At 44.6% G+C, this 11,598-nt stretch overlaps 1 protein-coding gene across 1 annotated transcript in view; it reads left to right on the top strand.

Annotated features, from left to right (window-relative positions):
- TRAF2 (TNF receptor associated factor 2) overlaps positions 1 to 11,598 on the top strand; it is a 126,250-nt gene that overhangs the window by 113,752 nt on the left and 900 nt on the right. The gene's annotated exons all lie outside the window — the stretch shown is intronic.

Genomic DNA, 11,598 nt, shown 5'->3' with positions numbered 1-11,598 from the left:
TTTTTCGGTTCCCCATGTTTAGTGTGGTACACACAGTGCAAAGATTTAATCAACTTCTCTCCTTTTTATCTGGTTTCAGGAGTGATTTTCATATTGCCCACACCTGTTACTTGCCACAGGTGAGTTTGAATGAGCCCCACATGCTTGAAACAAAGTTGCTTACCACAGTTTTGGAAAGGTGCCAACAATTTTGTCCAGACAATTTTTGGTGTTTTGTGTGAAATGGTCTCCAATTTGCCTAGTTTTCTGTTTTTTTTTTGTTGTTCTAATACCCACAATGAAAATAAACGTGTATAACAAAACGTGTAATTGCAATCATTTTCTGGGAGAAATGCTTTCTGGAACAATTTCAAGGGTGCCAACACTTTCGGCCAAGACTGTATATCAGTGCAGGCTCACCCGAACAGATTACAGTCCTTTCTCCAAGAGAAAACTTCATACACAGAAGTGGGCCGATCAATCAGTCTCGGTAACACCTTCAGCTCAAGCCCAAGCAGCTTCCAGGGCCAGACTACACATTCAACTACGGGCACAGTTCACACTGAACAGGCTGCAGCTTCCACATGGCTATCTGCACCTCCAACACCCAGACTGCTCAGCTTTCCTGGCTGACCCATTCGGTCTCCGTTCAGAGAGATTCCGGCATGTCTTTCACTCAGCTACAGCTCCCATCTAAGGCTGCTTTCACACTAGCGTCGGCCCGATGTGCCGATGCGCGTTGTAAAAGAAATGCCCGACGTGGGCAGCAGAAGTAGTCTTACGACGCTTCTGTAAGACTGGAGGAGGGACGTGGAGGAGGGGGCGGAGTTTCGGCCGCACATGCGCGGTCGAAAATGGTGGAATCGACGCACAAAAAAACGTTACATGTAACTTTTTTTGTGCCGATGGTCCGCCAAAACACTACGCAACCGTCGCACGACGGTTGCGACGTGTGGCCATACATCGCAATGCGTCGCTAATGTAAGTCTATGGGGAGAAAACGCATCCTGCAGACAACTTTGCAGGATGCGTTTTTTCTCCTAAACGACGCATTGCGACGTACAGCCAACAACGCTAGTTGAAAGTAGCCTAAGCTGGTCACTGAACAAAACCTAAAGAGATGAACTGGAGTATAAATTGGTACGCATGCAGGCGCATGTTCACACTGGCCACTAAACCGACAAAACCTATGATAAAACAAATTAAGCAAATACACTGCAGTAAAATAGCAGTAGTGCATGAAAATAATATAGGGTACTTAGTTAACATAATTTTGATAAAGAAAAGTGTAAAAGCCATTCCACCATGTCAAGGTGACCCTATTTGGGAAGGTCCTAATATCTAGTATTAAAACCTTACCACAGGTGCAGTAACCACCAATCGACCAAACCGCTGCATGACCAGCTCTACCCTCACCTACTGTATTCTCACCCATCCCTTGTAGATTGTGAGCCTTCGCGGGCAGGGTCCTCTCTCCTACTGTACCAGTTATGACTTGTATTGTTCAAGATTATTGTACTTGTTATTATGTATACCCCTCCTCACTTGTAAAGCGCCATGGAATAAATGGCGCTATAACAATAAATAATAATAATAATAATGTCAAGTTATGTAAAGTTAGTAAGGGCTGAGAAGGACTGAGATCCGTGTTAACTAAGTACCCTATATGATTTTCATTTTTTATTAATTTACTGAAGGGTATTTGCTTATTTTGTTTTCATCTTAGGTTTTGTCTGGTCATTCACCAGCAGCACACTCAACTCTGCTTCATCCAGGAGACTGACACATCTAGGGAACCCAGGCCTAAGTTCTAGAACAAAGCTAGGCAAGTGTTTCAAATCAAATCCTGCAGAGTAAGAGTTAACCCTGTCCTACCTTGCTCTGCTACATATCACCCCCCCCCCCCCTGACCCCCTGCCCAAAGCCGGGGCTGGGCACCATCTGCCAACACACAGAGCCTACAGGACTCTGCCACCTACAGATTACGCACACAGCCCCTGCCGCCAGCACACAGAGCCTACAGGACTCTGCCACCTACAGATTACGCACACAGCCCCTGCCGCCAGCACACAGAGCCTACAGGACTCTGCCACCTACAGATTACGCACACAGGCCCTGCCGCCAGCACACAGAGCCTACAGGACTCTGCCACCTACAGATTACGCAAACAGGCTCTGTCGCCAGCACATCACGCACACAGGCCCTCCCTCCTGCACATCACGCACACAGGCCCTGCCGCCAGCACATCACAAAGACACACTGACTACAACATGCAGGCATACTAGTACTAGAAGCAAACATAAAACACATACAATTCTTACACAAGTACCATACTGCTCTGCAGACACACACGGACACTGGTCTGTGCTCCATACACTACATCCTCCTCACAGTACAGTAAAAGGAAATTTATCATTTACATCATGTGACCTTTTAACCATAGCCAACTCCTGGCGGCACAACTGGATTACTGGGTGCTACAGCTCTAGCCCATAAGTCCCAGAGCAAAGGAAAATTTTGACCGATAACAATAGCATGTGATAAGTCCTTCACCCACTTCATGGGACTTAGAACCACAGTCTGTAAGTATGTTGACATGGGCCATGGAATAGTTCTTGGCATCTCCATGGATACACCTTCCCCCACCCACTTCCCAGGGACTATTCACATGCAGAAGTGAGGCCCTTACCGGAGTCCGCAAACTCCCTATGTTCAGAAGTCCTGTCACTTGGACACCGTTCAGATTCACCTGGCATTCCTGAGGCCCCTCACCATCATGAGGAAAAACACTGCAGGCAGGGTAGTCGATGTAGGCATTACTCCGGCCCATGCTGCAGTCCATTGGTTCTGGGACTTTGTCAGTTCCACCATGTCTCTGTACCGAGTTGCTATGTGAACCTCGCTCTCGGCATTGCCATCCCAAGTTATCCTCCGCACAACTCCACTTAAAGAGAAAGCTCCCAGCTCTCCTGAGCCTCACCAGCGACGCCATCACACTGCAGCAATGTCACCTTCCGGCAGGAGAGTCCCTCCATGCTTTCAGACTGTGCTTACAATGCTGTAGCTGCCTTTAACCAGGACGTTCAATCTTTACACTGCAGTCATCTGGGCTCTTTGGGACTTCACACCCGCATTTCATCCACCAATTGTAGGAATTCAGTAAACCTATACAAAACAGTCCTCTTGGCCAACAGAGAACATACCTCTATGCCACAACTTTTACACCTACAAGAAAAAACCCGGCTATGGATACAAAATCTAGATCAATAATTGTGTACAATGTATTTGTGCACAAGAACAATGCCAGAAATAGAGGTATATAATCAATGCAAAATGTATTGTTCAAAAATAAATACATAAATAGACAAAAATGAATAGGAGACAGCAGCTAAAGATAACTAATGTGCAAAGATGACAAGAGATGGTAACAAATACACTGATAAACACAAAAAAATCCTGCTGTAGCACTGCACTGCCAAAACGTCACAGTAAATAGTCAGAAATCATGATACAAGAGGGTTTTTTTTGTATATGAAGTGACTTGATTAATTAGCCTTAAGAACCTACTACTAAATGAGTGAAAGGCATATTGCACGATCCCTAGGCAGTTAAGGAACAATCCCCATGAATAAAATTAAGGCGTTATTACCTTGGGACATTTTGCAGGATAATGCAGGCGTGCTGTCAGCACAGAAGGGCCTCGACGCGCGTTTCACCGCCGTGGCTTCATCAGGAGGCGTGGCAAATAAAAGGAAGGGCTGGGGTATTTGTAGGGCAACTAATCGAACCTCCAGCGAATCAGCGCACATACCCATCATGATGTGCAAGCTGCCGCGGCGGGCGGGGCCAACGCGCGTCATGGAACATGGGCGGGAGGACGAACGTCATCTCCGCCCATCACCACGGCAACGCGGTCAGCCCGTGCCGCCGCCAGAGCAGCACAGCGCATGCGTGGGGTGCGCTTATGCCGAGGGAACTCCATATAGGTCAGTATCTGCGGTCTACACACTATGGAATCGCAATACGCTATCAGAGAACTAACCTACTGATGCAGGTATGGGGTAAGTACAGACAAAAGTGCTCCTGGATCTCTCACAGTGCGTGCATATTGGATTGACTGCACAAAATGATTCCTGTGTGCAAATACAACAGGATTCTATATGACATACAGTGCAATGAGAGGCATAACATCCTAGCATACGAATATCTTGTAACTATAACACGCCTGATCTTACCAAAGATAAATGACAAAGCAAATGTCTGCAAAATACAGTCTGTTAACGAGGCCCAGGTATGTTAGGAAGGGCCCAACAGATCAGCGACCAAAGAAAATATAAATGACGGGACAAATAGGTACATGAAGTGCCAATGATACAAATTAATACACCCCATGTCATTTTATAACAAAAGAAACAAACAAAGTGAAAGAACCATAAACACATATATATAACCATATTGCATGCAATAAACAACATCTCTTATTATAACACGATAGTAGTGATAGCATACAGCAAAATTATTTATAGCAAAAGTTGCAGCAATAACGATTCTTGTAGCGAAGTACAGCAGGCCTCATATCTCATGGTCCTCTCCAACACGAGGCAGACTCCATAGATTTCCTCTGCTGGATGCCCAATAGGATACAAAGATGGAACAGCATCTAGATCATGGATAAATGAATTAGCGCATAAAGGAACAAAAACATAACACATAAAACAAAAAAGGATTAAAATCATCCAGCCCACTCAACAGTAAAATAAATATCAATCATAGAAAAGACTTGAAACTGATAGGTTCATTGAGACCTTTTGGTGAAAGTGTGTCTAAGGTGACCATCCATCGTGTTTCTTTTTGAAGTAATTTTTGTTTAACATTGCCACCTCGGATCCCCATGTATACATGATCTATCCCACAGACCTTAAAACCCTTAGGGTTGCTATGATGGACCTCAAAGAAATGTTTGGGGATAGATTTAAGTAGGTCTGGTTCTAGGCAGTTGGCTGAATTTTTTATGTCCCTTGTGTGTTCCTGAACACAAATTTTTAAAGATCTTGTTGTCATACCGACGAAAATACGATTGCAAGGACACCGGGCGTAATACACAACTGCTTCCGTATTACAAGTGATATGGTGCACGATTTTATATGTTTTATCGCCTGTCGAATTCACAAACTCCTTAGTCCTTGCAGTGTATTTGCAGGCTGAACAGTTTCCACACGGGAAACAGCCCCAGGGGGGGCCTTTTTTGCTAATGCCAAAAGGGTTACTGGTAGGGGGGACATAATGACTATTGCAGAGGATGTCACCCAATGTACGAGATTTGCGCCATGTAATGAGAGGATAGGGAGTTAATTGTCCGGACAGATCCCTGTCCGTCAGCAGGACGGCCAGTGTCTTTTGAAAATCTTATTGATCTCTGACCAGTTGGCATTGAATCTTGTAATGAATCTAGGTGCTGAATCCAGATTATTCGTGGTGCCTTTAGATCAGTGATGGGCAACCTTTTGAGCTTGGTGTGTCAAAATTCGCCAAAAAACCGAGCATAACTTGGGTGGTGTGTCACCTTGATAAAAAAACATAATTTTGCGACATGTATAGTTTAAATAACAAATATGTATAATTATAATTATTTAACTAAAGGTACCTTCACACGAAACGACATCGCTAGCGATCCGTGGCGTTGCAGCGTCCTCGCTAGCGATATCGTTTCGTTTGACACGCAGCAGCGATCAGGATCCTGCTGTGATGTCGCTGGTCGCTGAATAAAGTCCAGAACTTTATTTGGTCGTCCGATCGCTGTGTATCGTTGTGTTTGAAAGCAAAAGCAACGATACCAGCGATGTTTTACACTGGTAACCAGGGTAAACATCGGGTTACCAAGCGCAGGGCCGCGCTTAGTAACCCGATGTTTACCCTGGTTACCAGCGTAAAAGTAAAAAAAACAAACAGCACATACTCACCCAGCGTCTGCTTCCTGACACTTAACTGAGCGCCGGCCCTAAAAGTGAAAGTGAAAGCACAGCGGTGACGTCACCGCTCTGCTGTAAGGGCCGGAGCTCAGTCAGTGTCAGGAAGCAGACGCTGGGGGACGCATGTAAGTATGTGCTGTTTGTTTTTTTTACTTTTACGCTGGTAACCAGGATAAACATCGGGTTACTAAGCGCGGCCCTGCGCTTAGCAACCCGATGTTTACCCTGGTTACCCGGGGACCTCGGCATCGTTGGTCGCTGGAGAGCGGTCTGTGTGACAGCTCTCCAGCGATCAAACAGCGACGCTGCAGCGATCGGCATCGTTGTCGCTATCGCTGCAGCGTCGCTTCGTGTGAAGGTACCTTTACCTGCTTAGTGACTTCTTTGTTCATCTGTCAGTTGTTTTCTTTTGTTGGTCTTGTTCTTGCTATTATTTAACTTGTGTGGGGTGCCGTGAACTAAGATAAGTGAGGGGGAGGGGGAATTCTTGCGATGGCGAACCTGTGGCATTCCAGCTGTTGCAAAACTACAATTCCCATCATGTCTTCACAGCCAAAGCTTTTGCTTGGAATGGCCAGGCATGATGGGAATTGTAGTTTTGCAACAGCTGGACTGCCACAGGTTCGCCATCACTAAATTTAGTGACTTTTTTGTTGCTGAATTTCACTAGCTAAATGTTCAATTGAAGGTTGGTATTTTGTACACTTCAAGCCCAAGCAAGCGCTACTAAGTTCATCTGTCAATCTGTTTCTTTTGTTGGTTTTGATATTATTTAATGCTGAGAATAAGCTCTCACAAAAGTAGGTTGAGGGAAAAATAGTGAGTAAAGCCGTTGCTATATTTTTCAGGGTGCTAAAAGTGTCTGGTAACCTATTCCAGGCACTCCAAATTTCCTGTTCATAGTGGCACTCCTCTTGATTCTCCAAGCGGCACCTTTCTAGATTCTCAAGCTTTGACCTCAAGTCAACAAACACCTGAGCCCAGATGCTGTCCTGAAATTCTGCAAGTTGCATCTCCAAATCATCAATTTGTATCCACTGGAAACCATTTAATTCCAAACTACTGTAGACTACTACATCAGGATACTTAATTATTTTCATGGTCTGTTCTAGGCTTCTAAATTGATGAAATCTATCACTGAACTGGTCAAGTAACGAGTCTAAAACATGCTGGTACTGTATATGCAAGGGTTCCATTTCATTTTGTACAGCTGCACTGGCCTTCTCAAAATACTTTGTTAGTCGAGGAAAATACTTATAAGTTTTAGTTTCTACATCTCGCTTGAAAATTTTAAGTTTACTTTCAAAAGCTTTTATGTATCCAAACATAACGTCAATACTTTTGCCAAAACCTTGTAGCTTTAAGTTCAGTTCATTAATATGAACAGAGAGATCTGTAAAAAACATCAGGTTGTTGACCCACGTAGAATCATAGAGCTGAGGAAAGTTTCCCAGATCCTTATCCTCAAGAAATAGCTTAATTTCTTCAAAACACTCCACAAAGCGCTCAAGAACTTTGCCTCGGCTCAGCCATCTTACATTATTGTACATCAGCAGTCCACTGTAGGTGGAATCAACCTCCAGTAAAAGTGCAGAAAATTCTCGCTTGCGAAGGGGGCGAGCAGCTATTAAATTAACTATTTTTGTAACAACTGACATTAAGTCGTTTAAGTCAGTGAATCCTGCTTTGGCACATAAAGCCTCCTGATGGATAATGCAATGAAAAGGCACAATCGGATGTCCAATACCTTCCGTAAACAATTTAACAAATCCGACTTTTTTCCCCACCATGTTTGGTGCCCCATCTGTCGTCACTGACACAACTTTAGAAATATCAATGCTTAGGTCACAGAATGTTTGCATAACAACCTTACATATTTCACTTCCTGATGTACTTGTTGGCACTGATACTAACTGTATCAACTCTTCTCTCATTGTGAGACCATCAGAATATCGACCAATAATGGCCAACTGAGCATGTGATGTGACATCAGTAGTTTCATCAAGAGAGATCGAAAAATATTTACAATTACTTATGTCTCTCTTTAATTGATGTTGTACGTTTGCGTTCAGTCTCATTATTCGGTCTTTTATGATATTTCTACTCAGTGGTAACTCAGATATTCTCTTAATAATTGCATCTTTATTCTGCATATCATGAAACAGAACTGGTGCACATCTTAAGAGAGTATCTTTAATAAATTCTCCCTCACTGAGTGCTTTTCCATGCTGAGCTATGGAGTGAGCAATGCTCAGACTTGCAGATGTTAAATTTGTAGAGCTTTTTACAAATTTAAGGATGGAATTAGATTGGCTCTTATGAAGGTGTAGCTGCTTGGAAATGTATTCCTTCCTTTCATCCTCACTTTTTTTCAAGAGCTGGGAATGATTAGTTTCAAAATGTCTATTTACATTCCACGTTCTGCTTACTACCGTTTCACTACATAGAACGCAAAATGATCTGCCATTTTTTTCTATAATGCCGTACATCTCAGTCCATGACTCTTGAAAGGGTCGGCTACTGCTACTACCACTCCCTTTACTCAACTTTGGTTTCTTATTTTGTGGCTTCTCCATGAGAGAATATTTATAGTTAACCCTGCAATTAGCAGAAATAGGGGTTAATAAGGATGCACCACAAACAGTAATGGTGGTGAAATTGAGTCTGTACTGCAAGATGGCGTTCCTAATGGCGGGAAACGGCACCCATAGCACAGGCCTCTTCCAGCCTCCCCCTCACTTATCTTAGTAAAATTGGCCAATGACACCCCACAGTTCACTGGATGATGGTTGCTGCCTGCAGACAGCAATCACAGGGCCTCCGGACAGCTATCTCCTCAGGCCTCAGAAGTCTCAGAAGGGCCTTCTGGTCGGCGCAGCAGGGAGCAGCGCAATGTCGCCCAAACAACACAGATCCGACGCAGAGGCCTGGGACTTCCGGGAGCTGCGCCTGGCCTACCGGAAGTCCCAGGCCTAGACGCTCTGCACCGGAGCTCTGTTGTTTGGACCCACAGACCTCCTGCATGGCATCCGATCCGATAAAAAATCGGATCGGATGCCATTGTTTAGCATTCCGATACCGCAAGTATCGGGTATCGGCCGATATTTGCTGTATCGGAATTCCGATACCGAGATCCGATACTTTTGTGGTATCGGGTATCGGTATCGAAACAACATTAATGTGTAAAATAAAGAATTAAAATAAAAAATATTGCTATACTCACCTCTCCGACGCAGCCTGGACTTCAGCGAGGGAACCGGCAGCGTTGTTTGCTTAAAATTCGCGCTTTAACTTCCTTACTTGAAGTCCCGGCTTGTGATTGGTCGCGCGCCGCCCATGTGACCGCGACGCGACCAATCACAGCAAGCCGTGACGTAATTTTAGGTCCTTCAGGATTTTAAAATTACGTTCCGGCGTTGTGATTGGTTGCGTCGCGGTCACATGGGCGACGCGACCAATCACAAGCCGGGACGTCACGGGAGGCAGGACACGCGCGCATTTTAAAATGCGTGCGTCTCCTGCCTCCCGTGACGTCACGGCTTGTGATTGGTCGCGTCGCCCATGTGACCGCGACGCAACCAATCACAACGCCGGAACGTAATTTTAAAATCCTGAAGGACCTAAAATTACGTCACGGCTTGCTGTGATTGGTCGCGTCGCGGCCACATGGGCGGCACGCGACCAATCACAAGCCGGGACTTCACGTAAGGAAGGAAAACCGCGATTTTTAAGCAAACAACGCTGCCGGTTCCCTCGGTGAGGTCAAGGCTGCGTCGGAGAGGTGAGTATAGCAATATTTTTTATTTTAATTCTTTATTTTACACATTAATATGGTTCCCAGGGCCTGAAGGAGAGTTTCCTCTCCTTCAGACCCTGGGAAAGAAGCAATTTCTATGGGGCCGCGGCCGGCGTGTCAATGAAAATGACTACGCGTGTCAGCACTGACACGCGTGTCATAGGTTCGCCATCACTGCTTTAGATGGTCCTGTCAATAAAGAGGGCCTGTCTGAATATAGGGCCCGTGTAAAGCCTTTATGGATGTCCTTAGATTTATAGCCTCTATTCCTGAACCGGCATGCTAAATCCCTGGCTTGCTTATGAAAGTTATTATCATCCGAACAGATGCGATGTGCCCTTAAAAACTGCCCTATCGGTATTGAGCATTTCAGTTTAGGGGGGTGGGATGATGAAAAATGCAGAAGTGCATTAGTCGCAGTATTTTTGCGAAAAATATCTGTGTCTATAGTGCCATCCAGTGATCTTGAAATGACCAAGTCCAAAAAGTCGATGGAAGTTTGGCTGTATTTCCAAGTTAAAAATTATAGGAATTCACTCTGATCAAAAGTTCACATACCCCATTTCTTAATACCGTGTATTGCCCCCTCTAACATAAATGACAGCTTGAAGTCTTTTGTGGTAGTTGTGGATGAGGTTTTTATTTTCTCAGATGGTAAAGCTGCCCACTCTTATTGGCAAAAAGCCTCCAGTTCCTGTAAATTCCTGGGCTGCCTAGCATGAAATGCGCGCTTGAGGTTTCCCCAGAGTGGCTCAATGATATTGAGCTCAGGAGACTGAGATGGCCACTCCAGAACCTTCACTTTGCTCTGCTGTAGCCAATGACAGGTCAACTTGGCCTTGTGTTTTTGATTGTTGTCATGTTGCATCCAAGTACTTCCCATGCACATCTTCCCGGCTGATGAGTGCAAATGTGCCTCCAGTATTTGCTAATAACGTGCTGCATTAATTTTTCCTTCAACTTTTACCAAGTTTCCTGTGCCTTTGTAGCTCACACATCCCTAAAACATCAGCGATCCACCTCTGTGCTTTACAGTAGGAATGGTGTTCCTTTCATCATAGGCTTTGTTGACCTCTCTCCAAAATGTAACGTTTAGGCCATGCGCACACGTTCAGTATTTTCCGCGTTTTTTTTCGCTATAAAAACGCGAAAAAAACGCAAAAAAAACGTGAAAAAAATGCTTACATATGCCTTCTATTATTTACAGTGTATTCCGCATTTCTTGTGCAAATGTTGCATTTTTTTCCGTGAAAAAATCGCATCGCGGAAAAAAAAAGCAACATGTTCATTAAATTTGCGGAATTGCGGGGATTCCGCACAACTAGGAATGCATTGATTTGCTTACTTTCCGCATGTGGCTGTGCCCACCATGCAAGAAGTAAGCAGATCATGTGCGGTTGGTACCCAGGGTGGAGGAGAGGAGACTCTCCTCCATGGACTGGGCACCATATAATTGGTAAAAAAAAAAAGAATTAAAATAAAAAATTGTCATATACCCACCTTCGATGCCCCCGCAGTCTTCCTGCCTCTCAGGTGCACGCTGCCGCTTCGGTTCCTATAGCTGGAGTGTGTGAAGGACCTGCGATGACGTCGCGGTCTTGTGATAGGTCGCGTGACCGCTCACGTGACCGCGACGTCATCGAAGGTCCTGCACACACACACCATCTATAGGAACGGACGCCGCTGAGGAGATCGGCTGTCTGCAGGTGAGTATAACCATTTTTTTAATTTTTTTTATTATTTTTAAACATTCTATCTTTTACTATTGATGCTGCATAGGCTGCATCTATAGTAAAAAGTTGGTCACACTTGTCAAACACTATGTTTGACAAGTGTGACCAACCTGTCAGTCAG

This window comes from Ranitomeya variabilis, chromosome 2 (assembly GCF_051348905.1).
Source record: "Ranitomeya variabilis isolate aRanVar5 chromosome 2, aRanVar5.hap1, whole genome shotgun sequence".
Taxonomy (NCBI): Eukaryota; Metazoa; Chordata; class Amphibia; order Anura; family Dendrobatidae; genus Ranitomeya; species Ranitomeya variabilis.
The sequence above is the reverse complement of the archived record's forward strand: the minus strand, read 5'-3'. Positions and strand labels throughout refer to the sequence as shown.